Here is a 23952-nt window from a genome sequence, read left to right as displayed (position 1 = left end):
AGAACAGGTCCTTTGGCTCATGCCATCCTCCTCTTAAACCAGAGATTCTAATTCTGGCTGCACCTGCAGAGCCACTAGTGACGTCTGGGTGCTCCCCCCCCACAACTGAATTCCCTCTGATGAATCTAATATGTGCAAGCAAATTTGAATACCCACTACCCCAAATTTCCATAGCCCATAACTGTGCAATAAGTTTAGGGTGCAACCAAGAGTCTCGGGGAGGGGTGGTGAGAGCTGTTAAAACGCAAAGTGTTGGGCCCCAACCCCTGTGTTTCTGAGGTCTGGGGTGAGCCCATGAATCTGTATTTCTAACAAGCTCCCAAGTGATGCTGATGCGGCCAGTCCAAAAACCTCACCTGGAGGAATAGTGGTCAGTAGTTAAAATTAGTATGATGATATAGTACAGATATGTACTGTCTACATGTCGCATGCACACTACATTTGGCAAAGGAGAATGTACTACCTTCTGGAATCTCTTCCATGAATGGCACACTTAGGCTAGGAGTCAAGACTCCTGACTGTCCTCCTCCCTCCCTCACTGGGTTCAATGCTCTCCACCACAGCCTTCCTGTGTCTCCAACAGCTTTTCCGATTAGAAGTTCTGTGCTTGAGAGATCACTTCTGTTTTTAATAACTCCCAACAGCAACTAGCAGGCTTAGCAAAGTGCCCTGCACACAGAGTAAGCCCTCAGCAAGCATTTGCTGATCTCATTTTATGAAGTTCTCTGGCTCCTACTTTCTTTCTTTCTTTCTTTCTTTTTTATTTATTTATTTATTTATTTATTTATTTATTTATTTATTTATGAGAGACACACAGATAAAGGCAGAGACACAGGCAGAGGGAGAAGGAGGCTCTGTGCAGGGAGTCCAATGAGGGACTTGATCCCATGATCCCGGAATCATGACCTGAGCCGAAGGCAGATGCTCAACCAATGAGCCACCCAGGCACCCTGGCTCCTACTTTCTAAGCTGGGTTTGGCTGTCCGGGCACGGTTCCCTCACATGTGGGCAACTGGGCAGCCCTGCTCCAAGCAGCAGGCCAGAGTCACTCCTTCCCGGCAGCATGCCCTCTGCTGGAACCCACTACAAGCACAAGCGTGAATGCATCAAAGAAAATTACGGGGGCTGTGAAAAGTGGAAGGAATGGTCACTTTATAAGGGAACCCAATTCAACTTTCAAAGTGGAGGTAAAAAAATGTTTATATGGTACCCCTGGGCTCCACTGCCCACCTCACAACCCAGGGCGGCAGTGAAGACCCAGCAGTGTCAGGGAAGTCTAAAGTCCATTGCTCTGCCAGTGTGAACACCTGCGCCAACAGTCCCCCAAGGTTTTTGTGCTGAGGTCCTCCTTTTTCCATAACAGAAAATCCACAAGTAATTGAATGACAGGGAGAGAGGAGACAGGGGGAAAGAGAAGATGAGGGGCTAAAGGGCCTTCCAGCTCTTTCTCCACAGCTCAAGTGGGAGGAACAAGGCTATCGGAGGCCTCGGGACTCACCAAGCCTGTCTCTACCTATGACGCAAATACACTGCAACGTGGTTGGATGTTTTTTTTTTTTTACCATGTCTACGATGGACAGGAATTTCTGTACGGTCAGGTCAGCGGCAGAACATGGTATCAATGGTGATGGTGACCACAAGGCATGCGTGGGCTGTGCGTTCATTTGGTCCACCACTGGCAGAGACTAACCTGTGATCGTGCACTGGAATCCCCAAGGCTTGCCGTGGACTGGACTCAGGGGAGAGCTTATTTCTGTGCCCTCCCCCACCTTGTCTAAAATCTGCCACTCCTCAGAGAGGCAGGAGCACAGGTATGGTCAATCAGTGAAACCATGTAGTGACATCAAGAAAATAAATATATATAAGTTTATCTAATAACAGGTGTAATGATGAGTATATATAACAGATCCATACATAAAAAATTACTTTATTTTTCATTTTTTTATTGGAGTTCAATTTGCCAACATATACCATAACACCCAGTGCTCATCCCGCCAAGTGCCCCCCTCAGTGCCCATCACCCAGACACTCCAACCCCCCACCCACCTTCCTTTCCACTAATCCTTGTTCGTTTCCCAGAGTTAGGGGTCTCTCATGTTTTGTCACCCTCACTGATATTTTCACTCATTTTCTTTCCTTTCCCTTTATTCCCTTTCATTAATTAATTAATTTATTTTTTATTGGAGTTCAATTTGCCAACATATAGCATAACACCCAGTGCTCATCCCATCAAGTGCCCCCCTCAGTACCCATCACCCAGTCACCCCCGCCCCCCGCCCACCTCCTTTTCTACCTCCCCTTGTTCGTTTCCCAGAGTTAGGAGTCTCTCATGTTCTGTCCCCCTTTCTGATATTTCCCACTCATTTCTTCTCCTTTCCCCTTTACTCCATTTCACTATTTTTTATATTCCCCAAATGAATGAGACCATATAATGTTTGTCCTTCTCCGATTGACTTATTTCACTCAGCATAATACCCTCCAGTTCCATCCACATCGAAGCAAATGGTGGGTATTTGTCGTTTCTAATGGCTGAGTAGTATTACATTGCATACGTATACCACATCTTTTTTTATAAAATAAATTTATTTTTTTATTGGTGTTCAATTCGCCAACATACAGAATAACACCCAGTGCTCATCCCGTCAAGTGCCCCCCTCAGTGCCTGTCACCCAGTCACCCCCACCCCCCACCCTCCTCCCCTTCCACCACCCCTAGTTCGTTTCCCAGAGTTAGGAGTCTTCATGTTCTGTCTCCCTTTCTGATATTTCCTACCCATTTCTTCTCCCTTCCCTTCTATTCCCTTTCACTACTATTTATATGCCCCAAATAAATGAGAACACATAATGTTTGTCCTTCTCCGATTGAATCATTTCACTCAGCATAATACCTTCCAGTTCCATCCACGTTGAAGCAAATGGTGGGTATTTGTCGTTTCTAATGGCTGAGTAATATTCCATTGTATACATAAACCACATCTTCTTTATCCATTCATCTTTCGATGGACACTGAGGCTCCTTCCACAGTTCGGCTATTGTGGACATTGCTACTAGAAACATCGGGGTGCAGGTGTCTCGGCGTTTCATTGCATCTCCATCTTTGGGGTAAATCCCCAGCAGTGCAATTGCTGGGTCATAGGGCAGATCTATTTTTAACTCTTTGAGGAACCTCCACACAGTTTTCCAGAGTGGCTGCACCAGTTCACATTCCCACCAACAGTGTAAGAAGGTTCCCTTTTCTCCGCATCCTCTCCAACATTTGTGGTTTCCTGTCTTGTTAATTTGCCCCATTCTCACTGGTGTGAGGTGGTATCTCATTGTGGTTTTGATTTGTATTTCCCTGATGGCAAGTGATGCAGAGCATTTTCTCATGTGCATGTTGCCCATGTCTATGTCTTCCTCTGTGAGATTTCTGTTCATGTGTTTTGCCCATTTCATGATTGGATTGTTTGTTTCTTTGCTGTTGAGTTTAATAAGTTCTTTATAGATCTTGGAAACTAGCCCTTTATCTGATACGTCATTTGCAAATATCTTCTCCCATTCTGTAGGTTGTCTTTTAGTTTTGTTGACTGTTTCTTTTGCTGTGCAGAAGCTTGTTATCTTGATGAAGTCCCAATAATTCATTTTTGCTTTTGTTTCTCTTGCCTTCATGGATGTATCTTGTAAGACGTTGCTGTGGCCAAGTTCAAAAAGGGTGTTGCCTTTGTTCTCCTCTAGGATTTTGATGGACTCTTGTCTCACATTTAGATCTTTCATCCATTTTGAGTTTATCTTTGTGTATGGTGTAAGAGAATGGTCTAGTTTCATTCTTCTGCATGTGGCTGTCCAATTTTCCCAGCACCATTTATTGAAGAGACTGTCTTTCTTCCAATGGATAGTCTTTCCTGCTTTGTCAAATATTAGTTGACCATAAAGTTGAGGGTCCACTTCTGGATTCTCTATTCTGTTCCATGGATCTATGTGTCTGTTTTTGTGCCAGTACCACACTGTCTTGATGACCACAGCTTTGTAGTACAACCTGAAATCTGGCATTGTGATGCCCCCAGCTATAGTTTTCTTAAAAAAATTACTTCTGATATATAAAATAAATAGGCTTTAAATAGGTGCGCTCTATAACTAACCATCTCTATTCGTATTTTTTTCAAGTAACTCTGGAGCTCTGGAGCTTTTCACTCTGAGTCTAACCATAGACCCAATGGGACACATTCTATGAGCAACCATATCCCAAATGGGATACATTCTATTGATAATAGATGTGGTTGATAACCACATCCCTAAGGTATCCATTCCTTGGGTGGTCACCTTCATTTGTGTTCTAATCCTTGATGTCTTATCAGTTGTTTCTCTTCTAATCTACCTCAGTCTCAATGCTCCTTTCATAACCCGTCCCCTGACCACTGCTTACTACCACCTGTCATAATATGTTCTGTGGGTTTTTGTTTTTCAGTAAACTCTATCCCCAACACAGGGCTCGAACTCATGACCCTGAGAGCAAGAGTCACATGCTCCACCAACTGAGCAGGCCTAGGTGTCCTTAGAATGTTCTGTTTTTATAGCCAACTCAAGAATGCAACACATACTTGCAGTTGCTCATAATAAGCACCCGGTTTCAATATACAGAAACCAATTACAAGACTTTAAAAACCGTAACCTTTTCACCCGGGTTTCCTAGAGAGCTGGCCAAAATGAATAACTGCATGGAGGTTCTGGTGTTAGGTCTATGCTATTACAAGCCATGTGATAGCCTTTGGCCCAAAGCAATCAAACTCTGACCTGGATATTGGCTCTGAGTTGGCATGAGCTCACCAATTGTCACTGTTGATAGTGACACCATAAATACAATGGTTAAAGAAGGGATCATTGGGTTGTAGGGCAGGGAATTTAAGTCTGGGGCCCCACTCCACTGCAAAGATGGCATGATGTCCCAATGGTGGCAAATAAAGCAAGCTCCAACCCAATAACCAGCCAGTGATTAGTAGAACCTTCCACTTTTTGGGGGCGGGGGCAGGATACTAATTACATCATTCCAGGAGAAGCACTTCCCTTATGTTACTAGCGCTGAAAAACAAACACTGTACCTCTACCTGCAAGTTAACAGTAAAAAGTGGCTGATATATTCTTTTTATATATATTCTTTATATTTCTGAATTCTAAAGGATTTTTAAATAGATTTTTGGGGCAGTTTTAGGTTTGCAGAGAAATTGAGCAGAAAGTACAGTTTCCATATACCTCCTTAACACCTCCCTCCCGATTTCCTCTGTTAATATTTTGTATTACCATAGTAAGTTCGTTACAACTGATAAGCCAATATTCACACCCTACTGTTCCTTAAAGTCCATAGTTTCCATTAGTGTGGTGCATTTGACAAGATGTTGACAAATGTTGAACATTTTCAACCCTTCACAGTACATGCTGAGAAGTCAGGAAGTACCTACCTACCTTAGCTCAAGACGACTGTAATTGCGTTAGCTTTGTAAAAGGAAGTTTCTTAGGATCATAATACCAATCATTCATTTCTTTTTAGTGATTTCATGGTTTCAGAGCCCATCTCTACCATAGCTCATAAACACATCCAAGTCTGGTTGTCCGAAAACCCACTGCTAACGACTCTCTAACCTCCAGCCTGGCCCCAAACTTGAAAGGCGGCTGAAGAAATTATTGGACCACAAAGAGAAAAGTAAGAAAAACAGCCTCTGAAATGGTATCTGACATGTTGGAATTAATCAGTCTGTTGACAAGTCAGTCTGGAGATGTTTATAAAAACAGCTTTGTTATGAGCAGTGTAAGAGCAGTAGCATCAGGAGACGGGAAAGATGAGGAAGAAGAAAATGGGGAAAGAAGATGGGGCAGGGCAGACACAGTGGCAGTCATGAGTGGCAGATGGACAGAGCGATAGCAATGAAGCAGACTGCCAGCTACATGGAAGAACAGTGACGTGGACTCTTTTCGAGGGGGTAAATGATGAAGGGACACAGTGCATCTCAGTACTCTTGTCCTTATATTGTCTAATTATTCTTTCATCTCAATGTGTCAATGGGAAAGTAACATTTAGCATATGAAAAGCTTATTTTGCACATGAGCATGGAAAGATGGTGCGCTATCCACTCAGAAAGTGCCCTCTGAAACCCCATTTCTCAAGGCATTTCTTCCTGTATATTGATTATGTACATACTCAAGTTAGAGGTGTAAGTATATAGAGATGCAAAATACTCTCGTTTGTTCATTTTTACTTTAAGTGTGAAGCAAAATTCAAACCATTTTTATTTGTCCTGTTCTTGGGGGATGTGACAGCTTACTGTAACTATTTCAGAAGAAACAGAGACCACTTTTCTGTTTTTATCAGAATTGTTTCTTTCTTGGCAGGGATCTAAGTTTACAAAGTGGCTCTCACACAAGAACAGATCAGTGGTTGCCTGAGGATGGAGGCAGAGGGAAGAATGTGCAGTCAAAGGAGCACAAGGAAAGTTTTGAGGGAGTAATAAAAAATATCCTACATCCTGATGGTGGCAGTGGTTCCATGGGCACATACATCTGCCCAAACTCATCAAACTGTATGCCTTAAGTGGATGCAGTTTATCATACATAAATGATAATCAATAAAGTTGACTTTAAATTATTTGCATCATTCCACAATGCACACGTACATCACGTCACCACATGGTTTCCTTTAAACATACCAAAATTTGATTATTCCTTAATAAAATAGGGGAAAAAATTCGATACTAAAAAAGGCTCTAGCTGAACAAAGGGAGGGCTCTAACAAAGGCAGACAGCTTGATCTGTCAATGCAAGTATAAACGTTTGTCTCCTATTAGTTTGGCTGCTTGGTTTCTTTCCTCAGAATGGTTAGGTGTGTTTACTATATTGCAAAACTCCTTCCCAGTTCCTTCCTTAAAAGAGGCAGAGCTTCTTTTGTAGTCTAGAAGAGCAGGGCCTAGGATTCGAAAATTTGAACTGACCCTGGCATCTGGAGATGCAGAACTGTTGACAAGGAACTTAGTGTCCTGTTGGCTTCCAAAAGCTATCTCACTGAGGAATTTATCATTGTAGTTATTTGAAACTACAGTTATTTACAGTCTATTTCTTAGAAGTTGTTGAAAAACATTAAATTGTGTTAATTCAAATGTCTTGAGTCCACCACTCTGGCTTAGTGATACAGGAAGTTTGGACTTTATGATTCGTATGTGTGTGCCTGTGGGTACTCTTTGGTCTCTAAGAAACGTAGGGGGGACACCTGTTACTTCCCTTCACCTGGCCACATAAAAGTGCAGATGATTGATTATACCTAGGCAGACACTGGCAATCAGCTTCACAAACACGAATGATGTGTAAAACCAGATCTGGCAGCAATTTACTGAAAAACCAAACCTCGATGTCTTCCTAATAAATCACACCTTTCAAATTTGACAGGAGTCAAGCAGCCTTAGCTACACTCTCAAACTGAAAGTGAACAAGTCTTAATTAATCAAATATAGAAATTTAGTTTTGTACCATCCTCATCAAAATCATCTCAGTAATAAAACTTGTGTATTCCCAGTTATCATTTTCTTAGTACTGAAAATTCAATTTAAACTCTTGTGGGTATCACAAATTCTTGTGATTACAGTGTGTATGGAACGTTTTCTGTCTTGGAATATATACATAAGACTCAGAGAGTTTTTATGTGGGTAAATAAATTATGAATTCGACAAGCACCAAAGTGCTGACAACAAAGACTTATTCTGATTGTTCTTTTTGCTAGGTTTCGCCGCATTGAGAAACCAGTACACATGTATCTTTCTGTGCATTTTATATCTACAGCAATTCGAAGATGAAGTGCAAGCAAATCTCAGTGCCTTAAATACAGAGGAAAACCCATTTTCAGAAGAGAAATATGGTGTCCTCCAGGAAGCTGGGAAGAGCTGCTTGCTCAGTGACAATGCACACACTCATTAGCAGGCAATAATGAGGAACAGCCACAAAAAAAACTACTTAACACACCCCTAGGCAAGGGTACAATTTTCTCATTTGTTCAAATGGTAAGCCCTTGGCAGTGAGTATCCAATCCATATTCATTATCTCACGTAGCTCTAAGCTTTGCTGGGGCCCTGGCTGTGAAGAAGGGAGGATGTCCTGCTTGCTGGTTTGTGTGTATATGCAGCCCTCGGAACCTCTGCGCATCGCAGGTGAAATTCTAGTTGACCAGTGACTCTGCTCTATCAAGTGACACCAGCTCTCCTTACCTGACACTTGCTTTGGGGAGCAGCTTCCCAGCCTGGCCCGTGGCAGGCAGAAAAGACCTGGCCCAGCCCGGGGTGGGGCAACTTTAATACTGGCAAGTGGGGTCAGGGGAAGACCCAGCAGTGGATGAATGGGACGAGGTGGCTATACAGAAGGCCCAGCAAAGGGCAAGGGGGCAGTCAGCTGGACAGCAAAGAGAGTAACCCCAAGAGTGAAACAGACATGCAGACAAAGGAGACACAGAAAGAGAGAAAGAGAGAGACTGAAAGCGAGCGAGCTAACAGGAAGAAACGAAGAAGGGCAGGGGAAGAAAGAGAGGAAAGACAGGGAAGCTTGGGGAGATATTAGCACCGGATTACAAGAGGACTCTGTGTACCTGTTTTAAGGATCCCATACTGCCAGCATTTGCTATAATTTGCTAACTTCCTACTTAAATCTGGAAGCACATGGAATCTTTAAAATGTTTTTCCCATGATTTTAACAGAGACATTCCATTTTAGAAAGGAAAAAATACTTGCATGCAACAATTGCTGTGGTCTTCCAAACTACCACGTGGAAAAACTCTTATAAAGTAATTTTTCATTTCTGCAACTATAGGCAGATCTGATGTACCTTAGTACTTGCTACTTGCCCCACAAGCCAGGGGAAATTAAACTGAGGGCTAGATGCACAGGAGCTGTTCCCGCCACTAACACTCAATTTCAATCGAGCAAACAAGAGGACAAATTCCTGTAATGCTCCCAGCTGTTTTTTTTTTTTTTTTTTTTTTTGGTAAAGACTTTGCTGTTGTATTTTTTTCAGTTCTCTCTATGCCCAGTGTGGGGCTTGAACTCACAACCCTGAGATCAAGAGCCGCAGGCTCTACTGACTAAGCCAGCTAGGCACCCTTGCTCCCGACTGTTTTGACCATTTTCTGGAATTGGGAAATACCTGGCCTTTTTGGTATCCTTTAGTATAGTCAATATACTTCCACCATAAAAGTCTGTTTTTTTGAGGGACAGGCCAACAAAAAGTTCGTGACTGTGAAGAGTTTTTACAGAGAACTTAAAACATCAAACTGGAACTCCAACGTTAACACGTTATATCACCTAGGAACAGATGCTCCACCTCTTTGAGTCTCAGTTTTCTTGTCGATAAAATGAGGGGGAGTGGGTCCTGCCAGCCCTTTCTGGCATGGGAATTCTATTACTCAATTTGGAGGGGGAGAAATTTTTTTTATCTTTTATTGGTGTTCAATTTGCCAACATATAGAATAACACCCAGTGCTCATCCCATCAAGTGCCCCCCTCAGTGCCCGTCACCCAGTCACCCCCACCCCCTGCCCACCTCCCTTTCTACCACCCCTTGTTCGTTTCCCAGAGTTAGGAGTTTCTCATGTTCTGTCTCTCTTTCTGATATTTCTCACTCATTTTTTTCTCCTTTCCCCTTTATTCTCTTTCACTATTTTTTATATTCTGGAGGGGGAGAAATTTTAAGGAGCTTATGTGATAGTTCTCCAACTCCCTGGCACTCTTTCCATTTCACTCCTTAGGACCATGACTTCTCTTTACAGAAGCAATAGTAACTCAGAAAATTTTTCTGTTAAGTTTTTAAAATAATAGCTTAGGCTACATTTATAAGTTGGAGATCTTGCAGCAGACTCGAACTCACCATTAAAAAAAAAGAAAACCACTGTATTTAAAAAAGAAATATAAAACACTGTCACTAATTTCTGGGTGGTGGGTTATAACTGACTTTTCTATTCTTCTTGAGGCTTTTCTGTATTTTCTGAATTTCCCTACATTGAAAAAGTACCACTACTGCCATTAAAAAGTTGGATTTTTGAAAGGATTAGCGCATTCTTGCAAGTTTTATCAGATCTCTCAAGTCTACTCTAAAATGATGGGGGGGGGGTTTTACAAAATCCATATCACAATGCATGCCCATACCCAGTGGCTGATCATCCCAGTAGTTGCTGGCTATAGTCCAGTCACGACATTATTATTATGATCAGAATCTATGGCTCTCAGACCTATGTGGAAATCAAAACATACATTTTATCTAAATAACATTTCTTTTTTCCCCCCAGCATCCTGGCCCTTGAGAATCATGGTTAAAATTCCTTTCCAATTTAAAGTAAATGAAATGAAACATGAAGTCCTCCTCTTACCCACAGGAAAAAAAAAACTGCTTGCCAGACAGAATATGATTGCTATCAGGCTGTTTTTTATTTTTCCCCTTGTTATGCTTGAAATCACAACACATCAAAAGTTAAAATAAATATTTAGCTGTCAAAACAAAACACACCCCCCAATATGGAAAACACAAGTATGAGTTTGATGACGTTAATTATAAAAACAACTTCCACAGCAAAAACAAATATTTAAATTGTTTAAAAAGATGACAAAACCAAATGCTGTCATTACTAAGTTCTATACAACAGTCCTAGGAAAGGTAGAAGGTGAGCTGCAGAAAGAATATAAACAGGGACGCCTGGGTGGCTCAGCTGTTGAGTGGCTGTCTTTGGCTCAGGGCATGATCCCAGTCCTGGGATCAAGTCCCACATCGGGCTCCCTGCGAGGAGCCTGCTTCTCCCTCTGCCTATGTCTCTGCCTCTCTGTGTCTGTCATAAATAAATAAATAAAATCTTAAAAAAAGAAAGAATATAAATACAATTAGGTTACTTCCAGTTTCATGGTTATCAAAACAGCATTTGAAAAATTCAAGTAAGGGACACCTGAGTGGCTCAGGGGTTGAGCGTCTGCCTTCGGCTCAGGTTGTGATCCTGGAGTCCCGGGATTGAGTCCCACATCGGGCTCCCCACAGGGAGCCTGCTTCCCCCTCTGCCTGTGTCTCTGCCTCTCTCTTTCTGTGTCTCTCATGAATAAATAAATAAAATATTTTTTAAAAGGAAAAAAAGAAAAAGAAAAATTCAAGTAAGATAGCAAATGAAGTTCTCCACAAGGACAATTATAGGCTTAGTTCGGGTAGATCCTGAGAACAAATTCCCTGCTGAACTTAAATCTCATCAGTGGAGGAAAGTACAGTGATTCACCTCCCTACTCTCTACCTGAATATAATCAAGCATCTGCGACACACTACCTCTGAAATCTCTTTTTATCCAGGACCAGTTACTACTCATCTTTCCACAGCATGTACAACTCACCCCCTTCACGAATCCCAAGATAGAGAAAGCTGCAAGGCACAGTGGCTTAGTCATGGGACTTATGTTCAAATCCCAACTCTGCCACTTAACTTGTGCAATCTTAGACAAGTTACTTTGCTAACCTCATCTGTGAAATGTGCATCATTACACTGCAGAGCTGCTGGAGGATTGTATTACACAGTGGGTGTAAATTCAACTAGTGTATTTTCTAGAACTATAGCAGGCCTTCAAGTTATGTCAGTTCCCTTTCTCCCTCTACTCCTGGCCACTTACTTCCAAGTTATGATAAAATTTAACATTCATGGTTTTAATTACTCTCAAGAAAACTCAATGGTTATATAGGACATGTAGTAATTTTAACTTTGTCAAGTGACCTTTTGAATGGCGCATGCCACAAGGGAGATGGGACGATGACATTGTGCTCAAAAAACCATGAACTTCTGAGAGGTAAGATGATCTTAATTTTGATGTCTGCTTGCAACCCTGACCAGCTGTCAGACCTAAAACAAGTTGCTTTGCCTCTCTGAGCCTGGTTCCTCATTTATAAAGTGAAAAGAATGTAGAATGTATAGAGAGAAGTGCCAGGCACAGAGCAAGTCCCGTAGATAGCAGCTCTTACTGGTCTTTTAATTATTCAGGTCGATGTACTGGGACCAGTCACTTTTAAGACTCATCGGGTGAGCTCAGCAAACATTCAGTGTCACGTCAAGACACTGTTACTGCTTTCTACTCTTCCTGAAATGACGGTTTACTGCACCGAGTGGAGGGAATTCCATCAACCTCAACACTACTGACATTTTGGGTCAGGTAATTCTATGTTGTGGGGGCTGCCCCGGGTGACCTAGACTGTTGAAACAAAATCCTTGGCCTCTACCTGCTAGACAGCATGCCGCATCACAATTCATCCCAGCCAAAAATGTCTCCAAACATTGTTCAATGTCCCGGGGGGTGGGGGGGTGGGGTGGGAAACTGCCCCAATTGAAAACACTGATCTAGCACTATCCACAAACAGGGCAATGCACAAAAATCTCAGAAGGTAACTCAGCAGGAGGGTGAAGGTTTACTAGAGCCACTATTCAGTATCCTTTACTCTTCTGGGTTCCACCATCCATTATCCGTAATCCAAAGCTGACCACAGAAGAGTAATTTAGCTTGGCCTCATTTGCTGTCATAAGATGCTTTTAAGTCACAGGCAGGGACGCTGGCCTGGCTGCTCACTACCGCACGATGTGATATAAAATGCTGAACTTAAGTATCAGGAAGTCTCTTATGTCCTATGTACTTCACACGAAACCTATTCTTTTTTAAAAAGGCCATTAACCTTAAGACCCTTAAGATGACTTATAAATCATGTTTTGACCCAAAACAAAAAAGTATGTCTTAGTTGGGAAGGTGAGGCACTATTTATACAATGAATATTTCTCTGGCAAGAATTGACTACACTGTGTGCATGGTTGAAGCATGTTTGATGCATATAAAGTGCTATGCTGATACCCAAAAGACTCTGGACACCTCTTGACTATCCACAACACATTCACTGTCTGCATTTTGTTTTACTAACTGTCTCAGAAGGCGGGAACCATTTTTTATCCACTGTGTATCCCTGCACCTAGCACAGAGCCTCCAACACAGCCCGCAACTCAGTAAATGTTTGTTGAATAAGTGAATGGTCATATATTCTGCTTAATTAAGTACTCCATTGACAAAAAAAAAGAAAGAAAAAGAAAAAAAGAACCTGCCTTTGCTCTCGTCCAACAGGAGCTGAAAGAAAAGATCTTTTTAAGAGAAAATAATTATAGTCTACTCCCTTTTACCCCAAATCCAAACAACTGGAAAGTTCAATTAACCAAAAAAATTTTGTAGGCAAAAGTTGGGGAAAGCAGCCAAATAGATAAGGCCTAAAGTTCAAGCAAGCACAAACATTTGTTCAACTCCCAATGTTGCTGGCACCGGAGGGGGAGAAGGGGAGGGGTGTGGGGCAGAAGGGAACCAGGAGGTGGAGAGCAGGAAAACAGGGATCAGCCTCTGAAGGTTGGCTTCCATTCTTTCAACAAACTGTTATTTTTTTTTAAATGTCAAAGCTTTAGCGGTGAGGGTCAATTTCTTATGCAAAGGATCTATTTGCAAATTATTCTTCAAATGGCTATAAGCAAGATCTTTAAGAATACCTAGAAAGATATTTGATAATATTTTTGTGAATTTCTGAGGTTTCTTCATCTTTTCTCCCCCTCTCCAGTCCTTCAGGGCAAACAACGGTTCTCAAAAAGCTGAGTAAAGACATCCATTTACTCCTTTTGTCTGGAGAAACTGAAGTCTCCACCACCCATCAATAGGTTTCCTTCTGTAAAAGATTTTACCCTTCTCAGCGTTCTACTCATAAGAGAAAAAACAATCAGACTTAAATTGTATTTTTAAAATGCACTAGTTTTAGACTGTTGCCTGTATATAGAATGTGTTTCGCAGTAGTGTTAGAGGTGGTGCACATATAGTGCTTATTTAAACACATTTTTATCAATCTGAGACCAGAATCTCTATTTCCACTTAAAACATTTCCAGTTTTGTATTTCCAGTAAACAAATAATTATTTAACTGGTTCATTCATTTGGTAGATACTAAATTAGCTCCAATGAGCTGGCCATACAAGAGAAATTTTACCAATTTAAATCTTACACAAATTTTTTTGAAATTTTCACTCAAAAATCTAGACTTGGTTAAAAAAAAAACACAATGCTTTCCTTCTCCAAAAATCCTATGGGGAATGGAAGCATAGAATTTCAAAACCCATATATGGTTACAGATCCTATATAGTAGCCTTCCACTATATACTTATTCCGAGGCAGTTTGCACAAATCATGGGCTATCTGACCAATTTCCTGTTGCATAAAGATTATATTTGCTCTTAAAAATGTTAAATAACCATTTTTAAAGACTGAAGGTAAAGGCTAGATTGGAACCTTATGTAACCAAAATGGCAAAGCACATATAGCCTCACCACATTAAAAGCGTATGCCTTTTTAGTATGTATTCTTTTTAAGCAAATATGAGCATGAGTTTCCAAAGGCAAAGCTACCATCCCAGAAGCCCTTGCTTCTTCAGTGTAAAGAATGGGGAGGGTTCTGTTCCTGGAGAAGATAAGCTAGGGAGGGAAAGGCTTTGCAAAATTCCAAGAGACTCCAAGGGACTATTCTGCAAACGTTCACATTTCCAAGGAATAACATCAAATCTACATTAGAACTATCTTAATCAAGATAACGAAAAAAATTATTCCTACTGCTCTATAAGCTTGCCATTGATTTGATAACCCAGGAAGAATTACAGGCAATTACAAAATGATGGCTCCAATTAGGAAAACTGGATCTATTCCAAATTCAAATCAAAGGGGCCTCAGATAATCCCGATGGAATAATTTAAACAAATATAGAGGACTTCCAGCAAAGACATACGTTTATTCTATTTCTACCTCTTCTAGAAGCCAAGCAAAATGCTACCACGACTTATCTCATGCTCTTCAGGAAATTAAAAAAACAAACCTGGGGTCTCCCTTATAAACCTTGTTCTCTCTTCTTTTCCCAAGGGGTCTCCCTGGCACAGGGTCTTTATTGTAAAGGGCAAACCAAATAAACCTGAGAAACTCGCACGGTCCCCAGTGCAGAAAATAATATAGCACTGAACACGAACCACACAGTCTTTCCTTGCTCATTTGCAAACCTCTACCTAGTCCTAGACGGCTGAGAAGAGGCCACCAGGAATGGAAGAGAACGAGAAACTTCGAAAGCACAAACCTCCTTCCCAGAACCTAGAATGGACAGCACCTTGTAGGGATCTCACGCTTTTCGAGACGCAAAGGTCACACCCTGCAGTCTTGAAAATCCACCTTCTAAAGCTCAACCCACGTGACAGAACCTTCCTCTTGCTTCTCTAGCTTCCACGCTGGAGCTGAAATCCCCCACTCTCCCCACCCCCATTCGCCAACCCCACCCCCCGAGTCATCCCCTCAGTAGAAGCGCTGCGGACCCTCCCCGCCCCCCATACTCTCTACACCCCACCCTCAACTCCTCCAGCCGCCCCCCAGCATCTCCGTCGAGAAAACCCTAGCGAGCCGCTCACCTCCACAGCCCGTTCGTCCTCACCCCCGTCCTCTGCGTTGTGCCAAGCCCTGAAGGTCCCCCCTCGCTCCCTCCCCAACCCCGCCACCCGGGGGAGCACGCCCAGGCCCCCCCCCCCGCCTCGCCTTCCTCCGAGCCCCCCACCCCCGGCATCCAGGCTGAGAACATGCCCCCACCTTGTCCCGCCCCCACGGCCCGCCTACCTCCGTAGGAAAACCAGGGGCCGCTTCCCCAACCCACCCCGGGCCCCCGCTCCTCATCGTTCAGCGGAGAAAGCACCGGGAGCCCCCCTGGCACGCCCGCTCCCCCGCCCCCACGCCACTCCCTCCCCAGTCGCTCTCCATCCCCACGCCCGCCACTCCGGTGGCGCCGGCCCAGGGCTGCCGAGGCATGCACCCGAGGGGACCCCGCGGTCCCCCACCCCCGCCGGGAGGCCGAGGCCCCAGGCCGCAGGTACCCGCCGCGGCAGGCGAGGCGGCCGAGGCGGCGGCGGCGGCAGGGCAAGAGGGCGGCCGCTCTCCCGTGCAGCCGGCCGGCGGGCAGGAGGCACACACGCACGCACGCACACGCGGAGAGAAAGCGGGCTTACTGCCTGGCGATGCTCGCCCGCGCAGCTGTTTCGGCTCGGCCGCTGCCTGCACCGAGGCCGAGGCGCTGCAGCGGCGTCGGCAGCGGTGGCGGCGGCGGCGGCTGCGGACTGAGCCCCCTGGGCCGGGCGCTGGATGTAGGGCGCGGGAGGGGCGCGAGGGGAGGGGCGCACGGGGGAGGCGGGGAGGGGGCGGGCGCGCGCGCGGGGGCGGGGCGCGGCGCGCGCCAGCCCGGGCTCTGCCCGCGGGAGTTGCGGGGCGCGGCGCGCGCGGGAGTCGGCCCGGCGCGGGGCGGGGGTGCCACGCACCCCGCGCGGCCACGTGTCCCGCTTCCGGAGCGGCTGGGGTGCAGGCGCTGCGCGAGCGCGCGGGGGAAGGTGGCTGTGGGGAGGCGGAGGCGAGCGCTCCCCTCAACCCCGTGAAGGGCGGCTCAGGCCTGGAGCCCGAAGGGAGGGCGAGCCGGGGGCGCCCGGGGCCCTCCTACCCCCGCCCTCGCGCTGCAGCCCTCAAGGCCCGCGGGGAGTCACGAGTCACTGCAGGCAGCCGGGGCCAGGGCCAGGGAGGTGGGAGCAACAAAGAGTCTAGCCCTCATCAAGGGCCTCGGCTAACCCGCGCACTCCCTGCAGAGCGGTCGGGGTCCACGGTGCGCCCGGTTTGGGCCCCGGACTGCGGAACACCCTGACCGCTGTCGGAGCACCCACCGGCGACCCTTCCGCTTAGTGACTAGCTGGTGGGAGCGAAAGGAGCTCCATCTGTAAGCCTGATGCCACCATCCAGAGGGCTTTACGTGACTCAGAAAAGCACTGATGGCAAAGCGGCACGTGGCTACTCATTTCATTCACCCAACATTTGGTTTACTGAGCCCTCACCACGTGCCAAGCACTGTGCCAGATGCTGAGGCTACAGCGCAGAGTCATGAGGAACACCATCCACCCTGCTCTGGGAGCTGGCAATCTAGTGGGGGAGACATGATAGAGAAGTGAGAAAATAATCAAATTTGGGATAAGGCCTGTGCAGGAAAAGAAGAGTTTGCAGATTGTGTGGTTAGGAAAAGAGGAGGTGACGTTTAAGGCGAACCGTGACAGTTAGGACAGAAGCAACCATAGAAAGATCCAAGGAAAAGCCTTCCTGAAAGAGGGAGCAGGTGTATGAAGGCCAGAAGGAAGATGCAAATCTTGATGCCTTGGGATTAAGAGATGTTGATTGTGATTGGCACTAGCAGAGCCCGGGAGAGAAGCATAATATAAAGCTGGAAAGGACAGATTGGCAAGGACCAGATCTCGTACTGTGTCCTAGGCGATGGGCAGACAGTTTTATTCCAAAAACAATGGGAGACCTTTAAATGAACAAATAGATGAATGAATGGCTTTATCCCAGGGCATGACATAATTTCATTTATATTTCTTTTACATTTCTTTTTCTTTGGAATAATTATAAATTCACATATATTTCTAAGAACTAATACAGAGAAATGCTATGTACAGCTTACCCCACTGCAGAACTACAGTACGAGATCACAACCACAACATTGACATTAGTACAATCTACTAATCTTACTCAGATTTCCCTGGTTGTACTCTGACTCGTGGGTGTGTGCTTTAATTCTATACAATTTTATCACAGGTGTAAGCTCATGTATTCACCACCACAATCAAAATACAAAATAGTTCCATCATTACAAGGATGGGTCCTGTTGCTCCTTTATAGCCATACCCACTGCCCTAGTCCTCCCCCCACCCAGGTCCTTCCCTACTGGCAACCATTACTCTGCCCTCCATTTCTATAATTTTGTTATTTCTTGAATGTTATGTAAATGAATCATACAGTACGTAACCTTTGGGGATTGGCTTTTTTCCCCCCTCAGCTTAATTCTCTTGAGCTTCATCCACATTGTTGCGTGTATCCATCACTCTTTCTTTTTTACTGCTGAGTAATATTCTGGATCTGATTTATGTATATATATTTTATTTATTTATTTATTCTTATATAAATTTATTTTTTATTGGTGTTCAATTTGACAACATATAGAATAACACCCAGTGCTCATCCCATCAAGTGCCCCCCTCAGTGCCCGTCACCCAGTCACCCCCGCCCCCCGCCCACCTCCCTTTCTACCACCCCTTGTTCGTTTCCCAGAGTTAGGAGTCTCTCATGTTCTGTCTCCCTTTCTGATATTTCCCACTCATTTTTTCTCCTTTCCCCTTTACTCCCTTTCACTATTTTGTATATTCCCCAAATGAATGAAACCATATAATGTTTGTCCTTCTCCGATTGACTTATTTCACTCAGCATAATACCCTCCAGTTCCATCCACGTCGAAGCAAATGGTGGGTATTTGTCATTTCTAATGGCTGAGTAATATTCCATTGTGATTTATATTTTTAAAAGATCGCCTTGATTTTGGACTCGATGGAACAGATTTGTAGAGGAAATTGGAATTCAAGTAGAGACAGCATGGTGGGGACAATTGTTTTGAGACCTTTCACCATAAAGGGGAACAGAAGAAGTAGAGTAAAACAGGAAGGACAAGTTGGGAGGAGAGAATGTCTCTCTTTTGAATTTGAAGAGGTGAGTGCATGTTTGGGAATAAGCAGGAGGGAGGCACTGCTGATAAGAGAAGTGCTCCCCAAAGTCCCTGCCAGGACAACATGAAATGAGAGCTGGACACCAGGCAGAGGATGGGCCCTCGACCTGCTCAATTGCGGTCTCCACTGTAAGACCATGGAGGTACGTGCTGATGGGGGGCCGAGTAGGAGCAGCTGCCTGTACCTATAGATCAAGCAAATCCAGTCTAACGACTTCTGTTTTCTCCCATGGTGCACGAACTGGATGCTGGCCTCCCTTAGGAGAGACCATAAGCCCTTGCAAAGTTTCCTTCTGTCTTCCTGTCACCAGTGGCTTGGGCCTTCACTTTTCCCATTCCAAGCCCTCTGAAGCACTAAAGTTTGGTCTTTCTGGATGGCAGAAGAGGCTCCAGCTTCACACTTGCTGGGAAAAGAAGAAGCTGATCTGCCCCACTCTGATCCCCAGAAGGCTCTGAATAATCAGGCAGTTCCCAGAATGGAATACTGGCTGGGCATCCAGCCCAAAAGTAGCCAAGAGACACCCAAAGATGGAGGGCTCTGAATGGAGGGCCCTCTCCCGAGAACATCCTGGCCAGCCTTTGGCACTCAATTGGTGTTATTTATGGTTCATTTTTCACCATATCTCTTTGTTCATCCCTTCCCTTTCTCTATCTTTCCTTCTTTCCTTCCCCTTACTTCCTGCCCCCAACCTTCTTTCCCACCTCTCCCCATGTCCTTCTCCTCTTCCTTCCTTCCACAGATACTCATGATGTGCTCCTTGTAGGCACAAGGCACATATTTCCCACATTGCTCCGGCTGGGTCCTGTCTGCCTCTTAACACTTCATCTCCTTGGATTTGAACTCAGCTTTCATGGGTCATAGAAACACATTGTTCCACTTAAAATATGTAGGAGACTGTTGCAGAATAAGCAAAATGAATAAAAGGAGAAAGGTTGCCCAAACTGAACTTGTGTGCTACATTCTGGTAATGTTTTGCAGCATTAAGAAGCAAAAATAAATTATACAGACTAAAATCAGATGGTATGATCTCAGATCTGATCTTTTAAATTTTTGTTTTAGTAAAGAAACAGGCCAGAGGAGAAGGGTCTTAGATTTCAACAGAATTTAAAACACCTTTGGAAGGAAATATGAAGCATTTATAAGCATACGAAATAATCAAGTCCTTTGCCTTCTCTTCAGAAAAGTGCCACTATGACTCATGATTCTAAGTCCTCAAGTGGGTATTACTATACCAGTGTATTATTCTACCAGACAGTTTATTTTTTAAAGATTTTATATATTTATTCATAAGAGACAGAGAGAGAGGGGGGCAGAGACACAGGCAGAGGAAGAAGCAGGTTTCCCCCAAGGAGCCAGATGTGGGACTTGATCCTGGGACTCCGGGATCACGCCCTGAGCCAAAGGCAGACATGCTCAACTGCTGCGCCACCAACAGGTCCCTCTACCAGACAGTTTATATGCGTCCTTTTATTTGGTCCTCATTTTATTTGCTCTTCACATTAGATACTCATCCCCACTCTATACAGATGAGAAGACTGACGCTCACAGAGGTTCAGCAACTTTGGGGTGAGGATTTTAAACCAAGCAGCATGGCTCCAGACCCCAGAGTTGAAAGCAGTATACTATATTTCCAAAACCATGAAGCAGGAGAGAGTTCATCGCTTTTACTATGGTCATCCAAAGTGGCTGATTCTTTCCGGTCAGTGATTCTTTTTTCCAAAGTAATGGCGAGTCCTGCATCTCAATGACTTTTCCCTATCAATGAAATCCATGAGATTGAAGTGTCTTGTTCCACCAGGGCCTCAAGCCTACAGATGATCGCTCCATTTCATGATCATCACACATGGTGGCCATGATGGAACCTGGCTCACCTCCCAGTGAGCACATCTGCCTCTCTGGTCAGCCTTACCTCCTACTTCTTCCCCCTCAGACTCAGTGGGCCAGCAGCCTGGGGTCTAGGAGGAGCTTGAAATACATCCTGGGCCCTCCTCTCTAGAAAATTTTGTTTCTGCAGTTCCTTTGCTGACACCATTTCAGCAACTTCTAGACATCTCCCCCTACCTGCCCACACTCTGGCCTGTTTCTCACATTCCTTGTCTTCATTGATGGTGTGCCACCCACCCAGGTATCCCCACACTGGACTATTTTATTTTATTTTATTTTATTTTTAAATTTTGTATTTATTTATGATAGTCACACACAGAGACAGAGAGAGAAGCAGAGACACAGGCAGAGGGAGAAGCAGGCTCCATGCACCGGGAACCCGATGTGGGATTCGATCCCGGGTCTCCGGGATCGCGCCCTGGGCCAAAGGCAGGCGCCAAACCGCTGCGCCACCCAGGGATCCCCACACTGGACTATTTTAAAGCAAATGCAACGCATCATATTCCATCCAGAGATAATTGTCTCTGCCTCTCTCTCTCTCTGTGTCTTTAATGGATAAAAAATCTTTTATTTTTAAAAGATTTTATTTATTTATTCATAAGAGACACAGACAGATAGGCAGAGGGAGAAGCAGGCTCCATGCAGGGAGCCCGACGTGGGACTTGATCCCGGGTCTCCAGGATCATGCCCTGGGCTGAAGGCAGTGCTAAACCACTAAGCCACCGGGGCTGCCCTAAAGAGTTCATTTTAAGCATTCTCTGCTCCCAAAGTGAGGCTGGAACTTACAACCCTGAGATCAAGAATTGCATTCTCCGCTGACTGAGCCAGCCAGTCATCCCCAACTTTCTTCTTTTTTTTTTTTTAACAGAAGTGCAATATCATTATCACACCCCAGAGCAATTAACTAAAATTCCTTAATATCAGCAAATACCCAGTCAAGATTCAGAATTCCCCAAATGTCTCCCAAATGTTTTTTACAGTTTATTTATTCCAACCAGGACATTCTTAAAGCCTCATTTATTATATTTGGTTGATGTCTCTAGTCAATGCCTCTTAGATGAATGGATGTATGGACAAATAAATGAATGAATGAATGATCCCTACTTTCTCTCACTAACACATCTTCACTTGGTCCAAATTCTACCCTTTTTACAAAGACCCATCTAGCTGATGCCAGAATCTGCTCGAGCTCCCCTCTGATACCTCAGCTAAACACAATCTCTCCCTTGTCTCATAACATTTTTCAAAATAGCTATTACTGTTATTACATTTAGTCTTATATTAAAGATTTTTTGAAGACAGCTTATTTCTCCTGTAATGTTTTTAGCTCCATGAAGTCAGTAATATACCTTCATCATCATTGTTGTATATCTAGTGGCACCAAGCACAGCGCCTTGCTCATATTAAACAACCAAATAAATTATTTCTAAACTGAATGAAGTTTAATTAAGACCAACATTCACAGAATCCTTTGTCTCCCTCAGGTACAGTGAAAGGACCAAATGCTTTGGAATCTTGCAGACATGCATTCGAGCTTGGCCATCTGATGGTTGTGTGGCCCAGGGCAAATTACATACTCAGGTGTCTTCAAAGTATTTTGCTGGTAGCTATACCAAGAAGGAAAAAAAAAAACTTAAAAAAAAACCCGAAACAAAAAACAAAAACCGCTTTTGCTCTCACGCTCCCTAAGATATCTAAAATTTTTCATCCTTGTAGTTACAAAGGAGGTTATTTTTAGTATATAGTAAATATTGATATTCTAAAATAAAATGGTTACATCACTTTTTTTGAGTCTGTCCAATTGAATCTGAATACAATGTCCACTTCATACACACCATTAGCTATTTTAAAAATACATGATTAAGATCTTTAACAGTTGGAAATTGTACCTCATTCCCTTTTTCCCCTTTCCACTTCTCACACATAATGTTGTCCTAATGTAATATATTTTATGCTTATAAGTCTATTTTTGATCACTCTGTACTTCTCTGTGACAAAAATATGAACATAAATTAAAATCTCTACCACTACCATCACTCCACCCCCTTCTCCTGCCTCTGGCAACCACCAATCAATTCTCTGTATATATGGGTTTGGGGTGTTTTTTGTTTGTTTAGATTTGGCATATAAGAGAGATCATACAGTGTCTTTCTCTTATTTCACTTAGCATAATGCCCATGGGGTCCATGTATGTTGTCTCAAATGGCAAGATTTCATCCTTTTTTATGACTGAGTAATATTTCATTTTATTCCATATATTCCGTTTGATACCAGAATTTCTTTATCCATTCCTCTGTTGATGGACACTTAGGTTGTTTCCAAACATTGACTATTGTAAATAATGTCACAATTAACATGAGGGTGCAGATATCTTTTCAAGTTAGTGTTTTCAATTTAACACCCAGAAGCGGAATTACTGAATCATATGGTAGTTCTATTTTTAATTTTTTTATTTATTCACTTGAGAGGGAGACTCCCCGCTGAGTAGAGAGCCTGACTTGGGGCTCAGAGTAATGACCTGAGATCATGACCCAAGCCAAAGGCAGACTTTTAACCTACTGAGCCACCCAGGCGCCCCTATTTTTAATTTTTTTTTTGAGGAATCTCCATACTATTTTTATAATGGCTGCACAAATTTTCATTCCACCAATAGAGCCAGGACAGTTCAAATTAACTTTTAAAATTTCTTATCACCATAAAGCTCTATGTGTTAAAAAAAAAAAAGTTTTCTGGGTAGAGTTAGTCTTAGTACACAATTGACAAAAGAACAAATATTTTATAAAGTTTGAAAAATAATCTAAATATACAATGCAAAGAATGTTTTAAAATGTATCTCTAGGGATCCCTGGGTGGCGCAGTGGTTTGGCACCTGCCTTTGGCCCAGGGCGCGATCCTGGAGATCCAGGATCGAATCCCACATCAGGCTCCCGGTGCATGGAGCCTGCTTCTCCCTCTGCCTGTGTCTTTGCCTCTCTCTCTCTCTCTGTGACTATCATAAATAAATAAAAATTAAAAAAAAATAAAAATGTATCTCTAGAGATAGATGAGATGTTTTTCAATTAGTTTGTGCGTCTGTGGATAAATATGACCTATTACTAGAACGAGACAGAATTCAGTATTGATTTTATTTTGATCCATTTTTTTCACTCTTTAAAAACAGAAATGCTAAGAAGTTTTGTTCACAGAAATAGGTAAAATGTAATGAAATGTTTTTCTCATGGCATAGTCACACAGTTATTTGTATTTCTTCTGAGTTATGTACCAAAAATCCCATTGCGATCTATCATCAAAAATTAATTTTAATGATTTATTAGCTGACAATTCCATTAGCACCTTCAGCAGTTTTGTTGAAAGCAAAGAATTAGAAACCACCTGTGGGGATCCCTGGGTGGCGCAGTGGTTTGGCGCCTGCCTTTGGCCCAGGGCGTG

General features: G+C 43.6%; 1 protein-coding gene across 2 annotated transcripts in view; it reads right to left on the bottom strand.

Moving 5' to 3' along the window:
* FHL1 (four and a half LIM domains 1) overlaps positions 1–16210 on the bottom strand; it is a 63175-nt gene extending 46965 nt beyond the window's left edge. Inside the window, exon 1 of one of the 2 annotated variants that reach the window (XM_025460926.3) lies at positions 16057–16210. The gene's annotated coding sequence lies outside the window, so the exon portion shown is untranslated. Of the gene's footprint in view, positions 1–15468; positions 15487–16056 lie in introns of those variants that run through there. The other variant, XM_025460928.3, reaches the window with a different exon arrangement.
* Positions 16211–23952: the final 7742 nt, after the last annotated feature.

The sequence above is a fragment of the Canis lupus genome, chromosome X, assembly GCF_003254725.2.
Source record: "Canis lupus dingo isolate Sandy chromosome X, ASM325472v2, whole genome shotgun sequence".
NCBI classification, from domain to species: Eukaryota; Metazoa; Chordata; class Mammalia; order Carnivora; family Canidae; genus Canis; species Canis lupus.
This window is presented reverse-complemented; position numbering and strand designations above follow the sequence as displayed.